Source organism: Myodes glareolus, chromosome 20 (genome assembly GCF_982192425.1).
Source record: "Myodes glareolus chromosome 20, mMyoGla1.1, whole genome shotgun sequence".
NCBI lineage: Eukaryota > Metazoa > Chordata > Mammalia > Rodentia > Cricetidae > Myodes > Myodes glareolus.
The window spans coordinates 518,175-527,347 of record NC_142045.1 but is presented as its reverse complement, the minus strand read 5'-3'; positions in this window follow the sequence as shown (position 1 = coordinate 527,347).

Below are 9,173 nucleotides of genomic sequence, written 5' to 3'. Positions count from 1 at the left end.
ATACATGGTTCTGCAAGCATAGACCACTCTTTTTAAAATCTTTAAAAATATGTCAGCAGTCATTCGAACAGAGATTTTAGGAAATTGTCTATCTTATTTGCTTCCCACCACTAAGTTCCCTCTGAATCCCTATAGTCAAAGACCTTCTGTTATTACCATCAAACCTCAGAGAATTTTGAGGTTAATCAAAGCAACCTACTTTGGGACTGGGGTGGTAGCTCAGTCTAGAAAGAGCTTGTCACACAAGCAGGAGAACCAGAGACTGGATTCCCAGCACCCATGTAAAAAAGGAATCTGGGTACAGAAATTGTGCCTGTAACTCCACTACTGGGAATGTAGAACACTGCACCTTGGGACTTGCTGGTCCAAAGGAATCAGTAAGCTCTGGGTTCAGTGAAAGACTATCTCCAGAACTGAGCTGGAGAAGAAATTGGGAAGGCGTCCGGTTACCTAACACTAACCTTTGACTTACACACACACACACACACACACACACACACACACACAAACACACACACACACACACAGTCATTTAAGAAAGTCCTATCCTACCGAAAGCAGAATCCTAGAAGAGACTACATGGATGCAAGGGGAGTGAGTTTTTCCTTCCTCGGGATCCAATGACGGAGCATCCTCTGTGTCTGGAAGTAAACACAAGCACACCAAGGACAGCCAGGACGTTGTCATATCTGTATTCCCAGAGCATAGCAAAATACATGAGAATTAGTGGGGCTTATTAATCCCAGACAGGAACTGGAGATATTTCTGCGCATGCTCATACCCTACATTGGTCTTGAGGAGTGTTGTCGAATTAGCTCTGAAGAGCACACCCCCAAGACATCTCTCTGAACCCAAATTCTGGGGATTATATGCCACTGGGGATCTTGGAAGCTCCAGCGTCCATAGAAACTGACTAGCGCTCACATGACAGTGATAAGAAAAGCAATTAAATGTCTAACAGTCAGAAATGTTAGATGAATGAAAGAGGAAATGTAAGGAAATGAAGAGTGGACCCAGACATACATAAGCAGGCCAGGGGTGCTGGGATGTGTGGGGAACAGCTCTGTGAATCGTATCAGTGCGGTGGAGAGCAGTGCAGAGAGCTGAGGCTGTTCGTGCCCCAACTTCTCATCCTTAATGCCGGTTCCCTTCAACCGCTGAAGAGCTCAGTGCTCCCTGGTGGTTAGTAGAGGAATTTGTCAAGATGAGAAATCCACTCGGAAACATTTTACATCTTCTGCACAATTGGCTCATTCGCAATGTAATTGTGCTAGAAGCCAAGGCATTCAAGCACTCCCCAGACAGTGCTGTACTGGGACCGAGATCTTGATAAACTCTCCACGTTATCTTCATTTCTTGATGGGATGGTGAGAACAGGATGCACAAGACCTCCCTCAAAGCAAGAGATGCTTGAACATATTGCTCATCTTCAGCAGGAAATAAAGTGATTCCAGGCTCATGTTATCTTTATCAAAGTGAGGAAAGGTTGCTGCTAACATCCACATTAGCTATTACAATTTAAGGTAATTCAGTGGGAGCAATGCAAACCAGACTCTGTAGGTTGTGTATGTAAGCCCGAGGAAAACAGATGCTGCTCCTGTCACAGGTACTGCACCTTGTGCTTTAAGACAAGGTCATTTACTGGATCCCGGAGGCCACCAATTGGGGACAAATCCTAGAGTTCACCTATCTCCATCTCCCCAGCACTGGGATTACAAGCACATGCTACCATGCCCAGCTTTCTTTTCACAGATGTTATGGATCCAATGCAGGTCCTCTTGATTATGCAGCAAATGCTTCCCCAATTAATCTCTCTGCCCAGACATGGCATTCATTTTGAAAAAGCAGATGAAATCATTGAGAATTACTATCAGTTCCACTGAGGCAGTGACCCGTGTTCTTCAATGTGACCACTAAGACAAGTCTTCCAAGCCCTACCTAAATAAAGGGAATCCAAGTCCAGCCATTACAGGCCACACCCACATGCATACACCTGCAACCAGTCACTCAATGCCCAGCTCTCTTAGGCCCTCAGAGAAAGCCATCATGTGCTGCTCTCTGGGGGAAGGTGGGGGAGAACAGCTTTCATAGCACCAGGTTTTCAGAGGAATCCAAAGGGGTTGACATAAGCTTAACTTTTTCTATCTGAGGGGGTTAGGAAAAAATATTCTCACACCTATTCTGATGAATTTCTTCTTCATTCTCTCAATGTTGCTCTCATGATGTTCTTTTAGTGCATTCACCGCTTTCTCTATTCTGTCTCTGACTCCTGTTCTATCCTTACTCTTAATGCCTTCCTTCTACCTCCCTCACACATGAGGCTACCCTTCTCTCATGATGTTCTTTTAGTGCATTCACCGCTTTCTCTATTCTATCTCTGACTCTCTATCCTTACTCCTGATGCCTTCCTTCTACCTCTCACACACGAGCCTACCCTTCTCTCATGATGCTTCTCTCCTGATGTCCTCAAGTTTTCTGCCCAGCTCTCTTTGTTCTTCATGGCTTATAGAGACCCACAGAATCTTTCAGGCACTACATCTGAAGGTGACACATTGTTTCTGAAGTAAGTGATAAGAAACAGAGTCCTCTCTACAGTCCTAAGCAATAAATCCAGATAAGTAGTCACATAGTAAATAAGAACAGTTTTTTTTTTTTCAGTCAGCTCCCTAGTTAGTGAGCTGCAACCATAGCTGCATAAGAAGCCTTTTTGCTATCTGTAGGGGTAGCCTTCTAAAACTAAACTATTAATGAGACTAAGAAAATAAGGAAATTGTGTGCTATATGCTATACTTCTAAGTATATAAACTTTTATTAAATCTTTAAAACCAAATTTTAATTTCTAGTATATACAGATGCATGAAAAATTACATTTGCAGTTACATGTATATATGATCAATTCCTGTGTGTGTACCTATTCTATTTAGTATATGCTTCTATGCATTTGTTCTAGGGAGACTGTGACAATTCTTTATTTATTTATTAAAAATTTCCAACTTCTCCCCGCCTCCCTTTTCCCTCCCCTCCCCACCTCTCCCTCCCTCTCTAGTCCAAAGAGCAGTCAGGGTTCCCTGCCCTGTGGGAAGTTCAAGGTCCTTCCCCCTCCATCCAGGTCTATAAAGGTGAGCATCCAAACAAACCAGGCTCCCACAAAGCCAGTCCATGCAGTAGAATCAAAACCCAGTGCCATTGTCCTTGGCTTCTCAGTCAGCCCTCATTGCCAGCCACATTCAGAGGGTCCAGTTTGATCTCATGTGATTAAACTTTTTAAACATTTTGAGGTTAGCGATTGTAAAAGCTGGGCTTTCTGGGACTGGAGACTGTTCACAAAGAGCTCTGTGTCCTCAGAGAGTGTGCAGCGCCTTCACAGCAGGATGGCAGACAAACTTACTGTCACTCTTCAAGGCACAGTGACATTAGAAGTGTTTCAAATCTTAAAATATATCTTCCTGTCCTGTGTGTAACCCTTGACCATAAGAAGGGAGACTTGTAACTCTTTCTTGGGCCTAAAAAGTTAGTTGATACTTTGTGGCCGTGACCAGTTAAGTAATCTTTTCCTGTGGTGTCTGAACAAAGGCTAGTAAAACTGAGGCAAGAATTTATCCAGAGAGTTAACCACTGTCCTCTCGCATCACAATTAAGTTGCTTTGCATTAATTTACCTTGGCTCAACAAATCAGATAGCTAGCTACTGTCCTAGTAAATAAGGTTGTATTTTTCTGTGGATAGTTTATTTCAAAACCCATTAGCAAGACACCTGTTCTGATCTAAAGCTGTTTTTGAAGTTTTATACCAGTTGATAGTGAAAGACCCCCCACCTGGCTGTTTAGCTGCTGTAACGCCATTATAAGCAAGGCTTGAACCAAACACTGGGGGCTCATAGCAAGGTCTTGGGGCTCATAACAAAGGCACAGATGTTATCGTCAAGTCTGCATAGCAGGATGCCTGTGGTTTGACACCAAGAGTTATGCCACTCGCATGAACAAGATTAAGGGCGAGGAATGGAAAGTCCCCAAACTGTCAGGCACCCAGCGGAACACTGACAGCTGTCTTAGACATGACCTCATGGCCTCATTAAAATTGACCAATGAGACCCCTGTAACTATGCATTTGCTTCTGTATGCTCGCTTCTGCCTGCCCCTTCCCTATATAATCTACCCCAAAACCCAGCCCGGTGTGCTCAATTCTCCAGGTGACTATAGCACCCATAGGCCCTATGTGAGCAATAATAAAAAATTGCCTCTTGCTTTTGCATCCAGTGGCTCGGACTCGGTTCTTGGGTGAGGGTCTCCATATGGTTAAGACCCTCAGGGTGGTCTTTCAATAGTATATGGCTGTTTGGCAGCTGGGGAAAATGCAGCTGTTTTCCTAAGCTGTGCTCCAAGACAGTTCTTAATGGAAACTTATAACCCCTGATTTGGGTAGCATCTTTTTGTATTTATTTTATTCATCAAAACTCTTTATAGATTAACATTATTAATATCAAATAGACAATATGCTAAATAGAAGCCATTTTCTTGACAATCCATAGATAAAGATGCCCAATAGATTGAGACTGTATTCATGAGATACACACACATTAGAATACAGGCTGTGGGGAATTCCCCATAGCCACTAGGGAAGAATACAATTTAGCATATGTAAAATTATAGACAGAAGCAAAAGATATTCTGGTGTCTATATTTCTTGAAAGCTTTGCAAATACAAGTTTCCTTCAACAGAAGTTAATTTCTGGTGGGTTGACACCTTATTAATTTTGCTCTGCTCTAATAAATGATAATGGTTTTCAACAATCATGGAAGGGTCATCAGGAAGAAGAGACATCTACACACAGAGACTGTATTAGTTACTTTCTCCATTGCTGAGCCAAAGTACTTGAAAAGCAGTTTAAGGGAGAAAATGGTTTTGGCTCACAGTTTGTGTGTACCATTTTGAAGCAGTCATGGCAACAGAAGCCTGAAATGGCTGACCATATCACATCCACTCAGGAAACAGAGACAAAAGAATATTGGTGCCCGGCTCATTGCCTCCACTTTTTCTGCAAGAATTTGTCTGTGTGATGTGTACATGTGTAAGCATATTCAAATGAATGTAGTTCCACATGTGTGAGCATGCATGTAGAAGGAATAAACTGACACTGAGTGCCTTCCTTGATCACAAACTTCACCTTATGTGCTGAAACAGGATCTCCCATTTATACCCAGAGTCAGCCATTTGACTACTCTATCTAGTGAGCATTCTCTGAGGATCTCCTCTCTCCACTTCCTGTTCACTGAGATTACAGATAAGCCTCCACACTTACCTGGCATTTACATGGGTACTGGAGATCCAAACTTCTGTCCTTAAGATTGTTTGGCAAAAGCTTTATCTGCTGAGATGTCTGCCCATCTTCAGATGCAATCCAAGATCTCTTTTCTTTATGTAATCCAAGACCCATGTCATGAAATGGTGAGTTTTTCTTCCTCAGTGAAAACTCTTGGCTAACACATGAAAGATATGCCCAGGGATGTGTTTACATGATGACTGTAAATCCAGCCAAGGAAGCAATGAAGCTTAATCATCACAAGTCCAACCCTTGTAAACTTGACACCCCAAACCATCCCTCTAAATAGTAACATTCCACCCCAGCCCCAACGTCTCATTTTTCATCTGATGATGCAAAATACATTTAGTCCCTCTAGTCTTTAATAGTCCCAATACTGTTCAAATGCCCAAAGTGTTCAGAAACTCAAGACAAACTCTGAATTATAAGCCCTGTGAAATAAAAAAGTGGGTTAAACGTTTCCAATACACAATGGTACAAAGTAAACATTAGGATTGCAAAAGGGAGGCATGGGGATAATGAAAGACTAGACCACAGTGGTGATAAAACACCTGACAAAAGTCCCCAAGAAGAATGGTTTCTTCTGACTTACACTTGGGGGTGTGGTCAGTGATGGCTGCGAAGTCAGCAACAGGAGCAGGATGGGGGTGTGGTCAGTGATGGCTGTGAAGTCATGACAACAGGAGCAGATGGGGGTGTGGACAGTGATGGCTGTGAAGTCATGGCAACAGGAGCAGGATGGGGGTGTGGTCAGTGATGGCTGTGAAGTCATGGCAACAGGAGCAGGATGGGGTTGTGGACAGTGATGGCTGTGAAGTCATGGCAACAGGAGCAGGATGGGGGTGTGGTCAGTGATGGCTGTGAAGTCATGGCAACAGGAGCAGGATGGGGTTGTGGACAGTGATGGCTGTGAAGTCATGACAACATGAGCAGAAAGCGGTTGGTCACACTGCACTCATAGTCAGGGAGCAGAGAGCTGGATGCTGGGCTCACCTCACTTCTCCTTCTCATGCAGTTTGAGCTTTCAATCCACAGAACAGGCCCAGCAAATGTAAGGTGGGCATTTCCACCTTCTCTAAGAAAATCCTCAAACTCCCTCACAAACACGCCCAGGAGTTTGTCTCAGATGCGATTCTGCACCCAGTCAAGTGAACAATCAGTATTAACCACCTAGGACAGTGCTTACCATCGTACCTCAGAGACACCCAGTGGTTTGATTCCTGGGCCTATTCTTGATCATTTAACAATCCTGACAACATTGCTATGATGCTCTAACTCCACCCTCACAGATGTGGTTGTAAAAGCAAGCTCAAGACCTACCCACAGTAAAGATTAGAACCTCCCACTCTAGCCTGTTTTCCAGGTAGACCATAGGTCACTCTCCTCCTGTGTTTCCTGAGAGAGCCCATCTTGCACCTTTCATTTCTACCCACCTCAACTGTCAGAACCATCTTCACCTCTGCTATTATGGCTCCTTATTGTTGATAGACTCCATCTCCAGGCCTGAAACCATGGTGCTGCCTAGTTATGGGAGCTGTTTCTTTGATCAAAAGCTCTCCCCTGATGGGCTAGAAAAATAACTCAGTCAATAAAGTGCTTGCCACACAAGCATTGGGACCTGAATTTGATCCCCAGAATTCATGGGCATAGTATAATGTTCTTATAATCCTAGATGAAGGGAGGCAGAACTAGGCAAATGCTTGGTTCTCACTAGCCAGCCAGCCTGGCTGAATCAGTAGATTTTTGATTCAAGGATGATGAGAGACTCTGTCTCAAAAAGAAAAAGAAAGGATGGGGCACATGAGATAAGTTATCCAAGGTTGATCTGTAGTCTCCATGTGTGTAAGAATACACACACACACACACACACACACACACACACACACACACACACTTCACAATGAGATTATCCTATTTTTTAAGAAGACTTGACACTGTTGTGGCTTGAATAAGCATGGCCTCCATAGGCTTATGTGTTTGAATATTTGGACCCCAGTTACTGAACTGTTTTGGGAAGATTCAGAGGTGTGGCCTTATTAGAGAAGGTATATGTCACTTGAGGTGAGCTTGGAAGCTTCAAATGCCCACACCAGGCTTAGGATCTCCCTTTATCTGTCTCCATCTTATCTTATGGATCAGATTAAGTCTCAGTTACTTCTCCACTACTGAACCAGTCTGCCTGCTACCGCTGCCCACTAAGATGATCATGGACGAATCCTCTGACACTGTAAGCAAGCATTCTATTAAAAGCTTTAGTGTAGAAGTTTCTTTGATCATGGTGTCTCCTCACATCAATAAAACAGTGAGCAAGACCCTCGCCTACTCATTTCTGATTTCTGTATGTAAAGACAAATGTGAATTTTTTTCTCAGTTTAGAAGATCCTTGAAGATATTGCTGAGTTGGTTTAAAATCACTGTATCAGAATCCATGTTCTTACAGCTGTATCATTCCCTCTGTTGGTACATGTAAAGTAAAAATATTAATCTGAAATAAACATGAAGACATCATTCATAATTCAGAAATTCTAAGACTAGGTGCCAAGGACATCCACATTCTCCCAGTGCTAAACTCCGCTTCTTGCTCATTGCGCTCACATTTCAGCAGTCGTACCAAGGGAGATGTGTGGACTTGATTCTCTGCATGGCCAAGAGAAATAAGGGTGTAATTGTGCTCTCACAGTTAATAACAGATGCCCATCCAGACACTTTGTCAAAACCTTTCAGTGAGCATTTGTGTCTCCCTCATTCCTTGGTCTCATCACTCTTCTGGCTTCTGCTGGAGCACATTTCATGCCCAGGAGAAAACACATCAGCAAGAGAAAGACTTCAGGCAAGAGAGACTTCAGCATTCTATAAACAAAAACTACTCTAGCAAATCCCATAGAAAATTGCTTCCTTGCACAGGAGAACTCAAGTTTTGACAGCTTTCAAGTAATCTTTAGAAATTTATTAATTTTTAGGAACTTATGTTGACCAGGACAAAAGCCACATATAAGGAACCAACTATATTTTTATGATCTTGGAAACCGCCTTTCCAAATAAGAAAAACTGTGAGACTTTTGTACAGTTTAAGATGTTTTATTTAAAACATTCATAAACTCCCAACAAGCTAGTTCATAGAAGCCTCCTTCTCCCTTTCCCATGGTCGCCATCCTTCCTGCGCTCACAGCCTTCAAGTTTTCACTAATAGTCTTTTTTAGTGAATTATGAGTAATATTTGTTGCCAATTTGACAGGTTCTAAAATCACCTAGAAGACCATCCTCTTGAAGTACCCATGAAGGATCCTGTAGACTGGCATAATTGAGGTAGGAAGAAGCACCCTAACTGTGGAGGCCACTGTCCCACGGTCTGGGGTCCTGGACTTAACAAAAGGAGAAGGTGAACTGAGCACCAGCATGCATTTCTCTGCTTCTTGGTTGTGGACAGAGTGTTAGCATCTGCCTCATGCTCCTGCTGTAGGTGGAGACTGCTCATTCGTTCCCAGCTAGTGGACCCGAAATAGTTACACAGAAACTATATTATTTAAAACACTGCTTGGCCAATAACTTAGCATATTTCTAGCTATTGCTTATATCTTAAATTAACCATTTCCTATTATTTTATATTTTACCATGAGGCTAATGGTTTACCAGTAAAGTTCCCAGACATGTCTCCTTCAGATGCTGCTACATGGTGCCTCACTGACTCCATCTATTTTCTCCCAGCATTCAGTTTAGTTTTCCTGTCTAGCTCTATTCTTCCCTATCACAGGCCAAAGCAGCTTTTTTGCTAATTAACCAATAAAAACAACACATAGACAGAAGGACCTCCCACATCACGCCTGCCACTATTCCTTCCCCACCATGAAGGATTG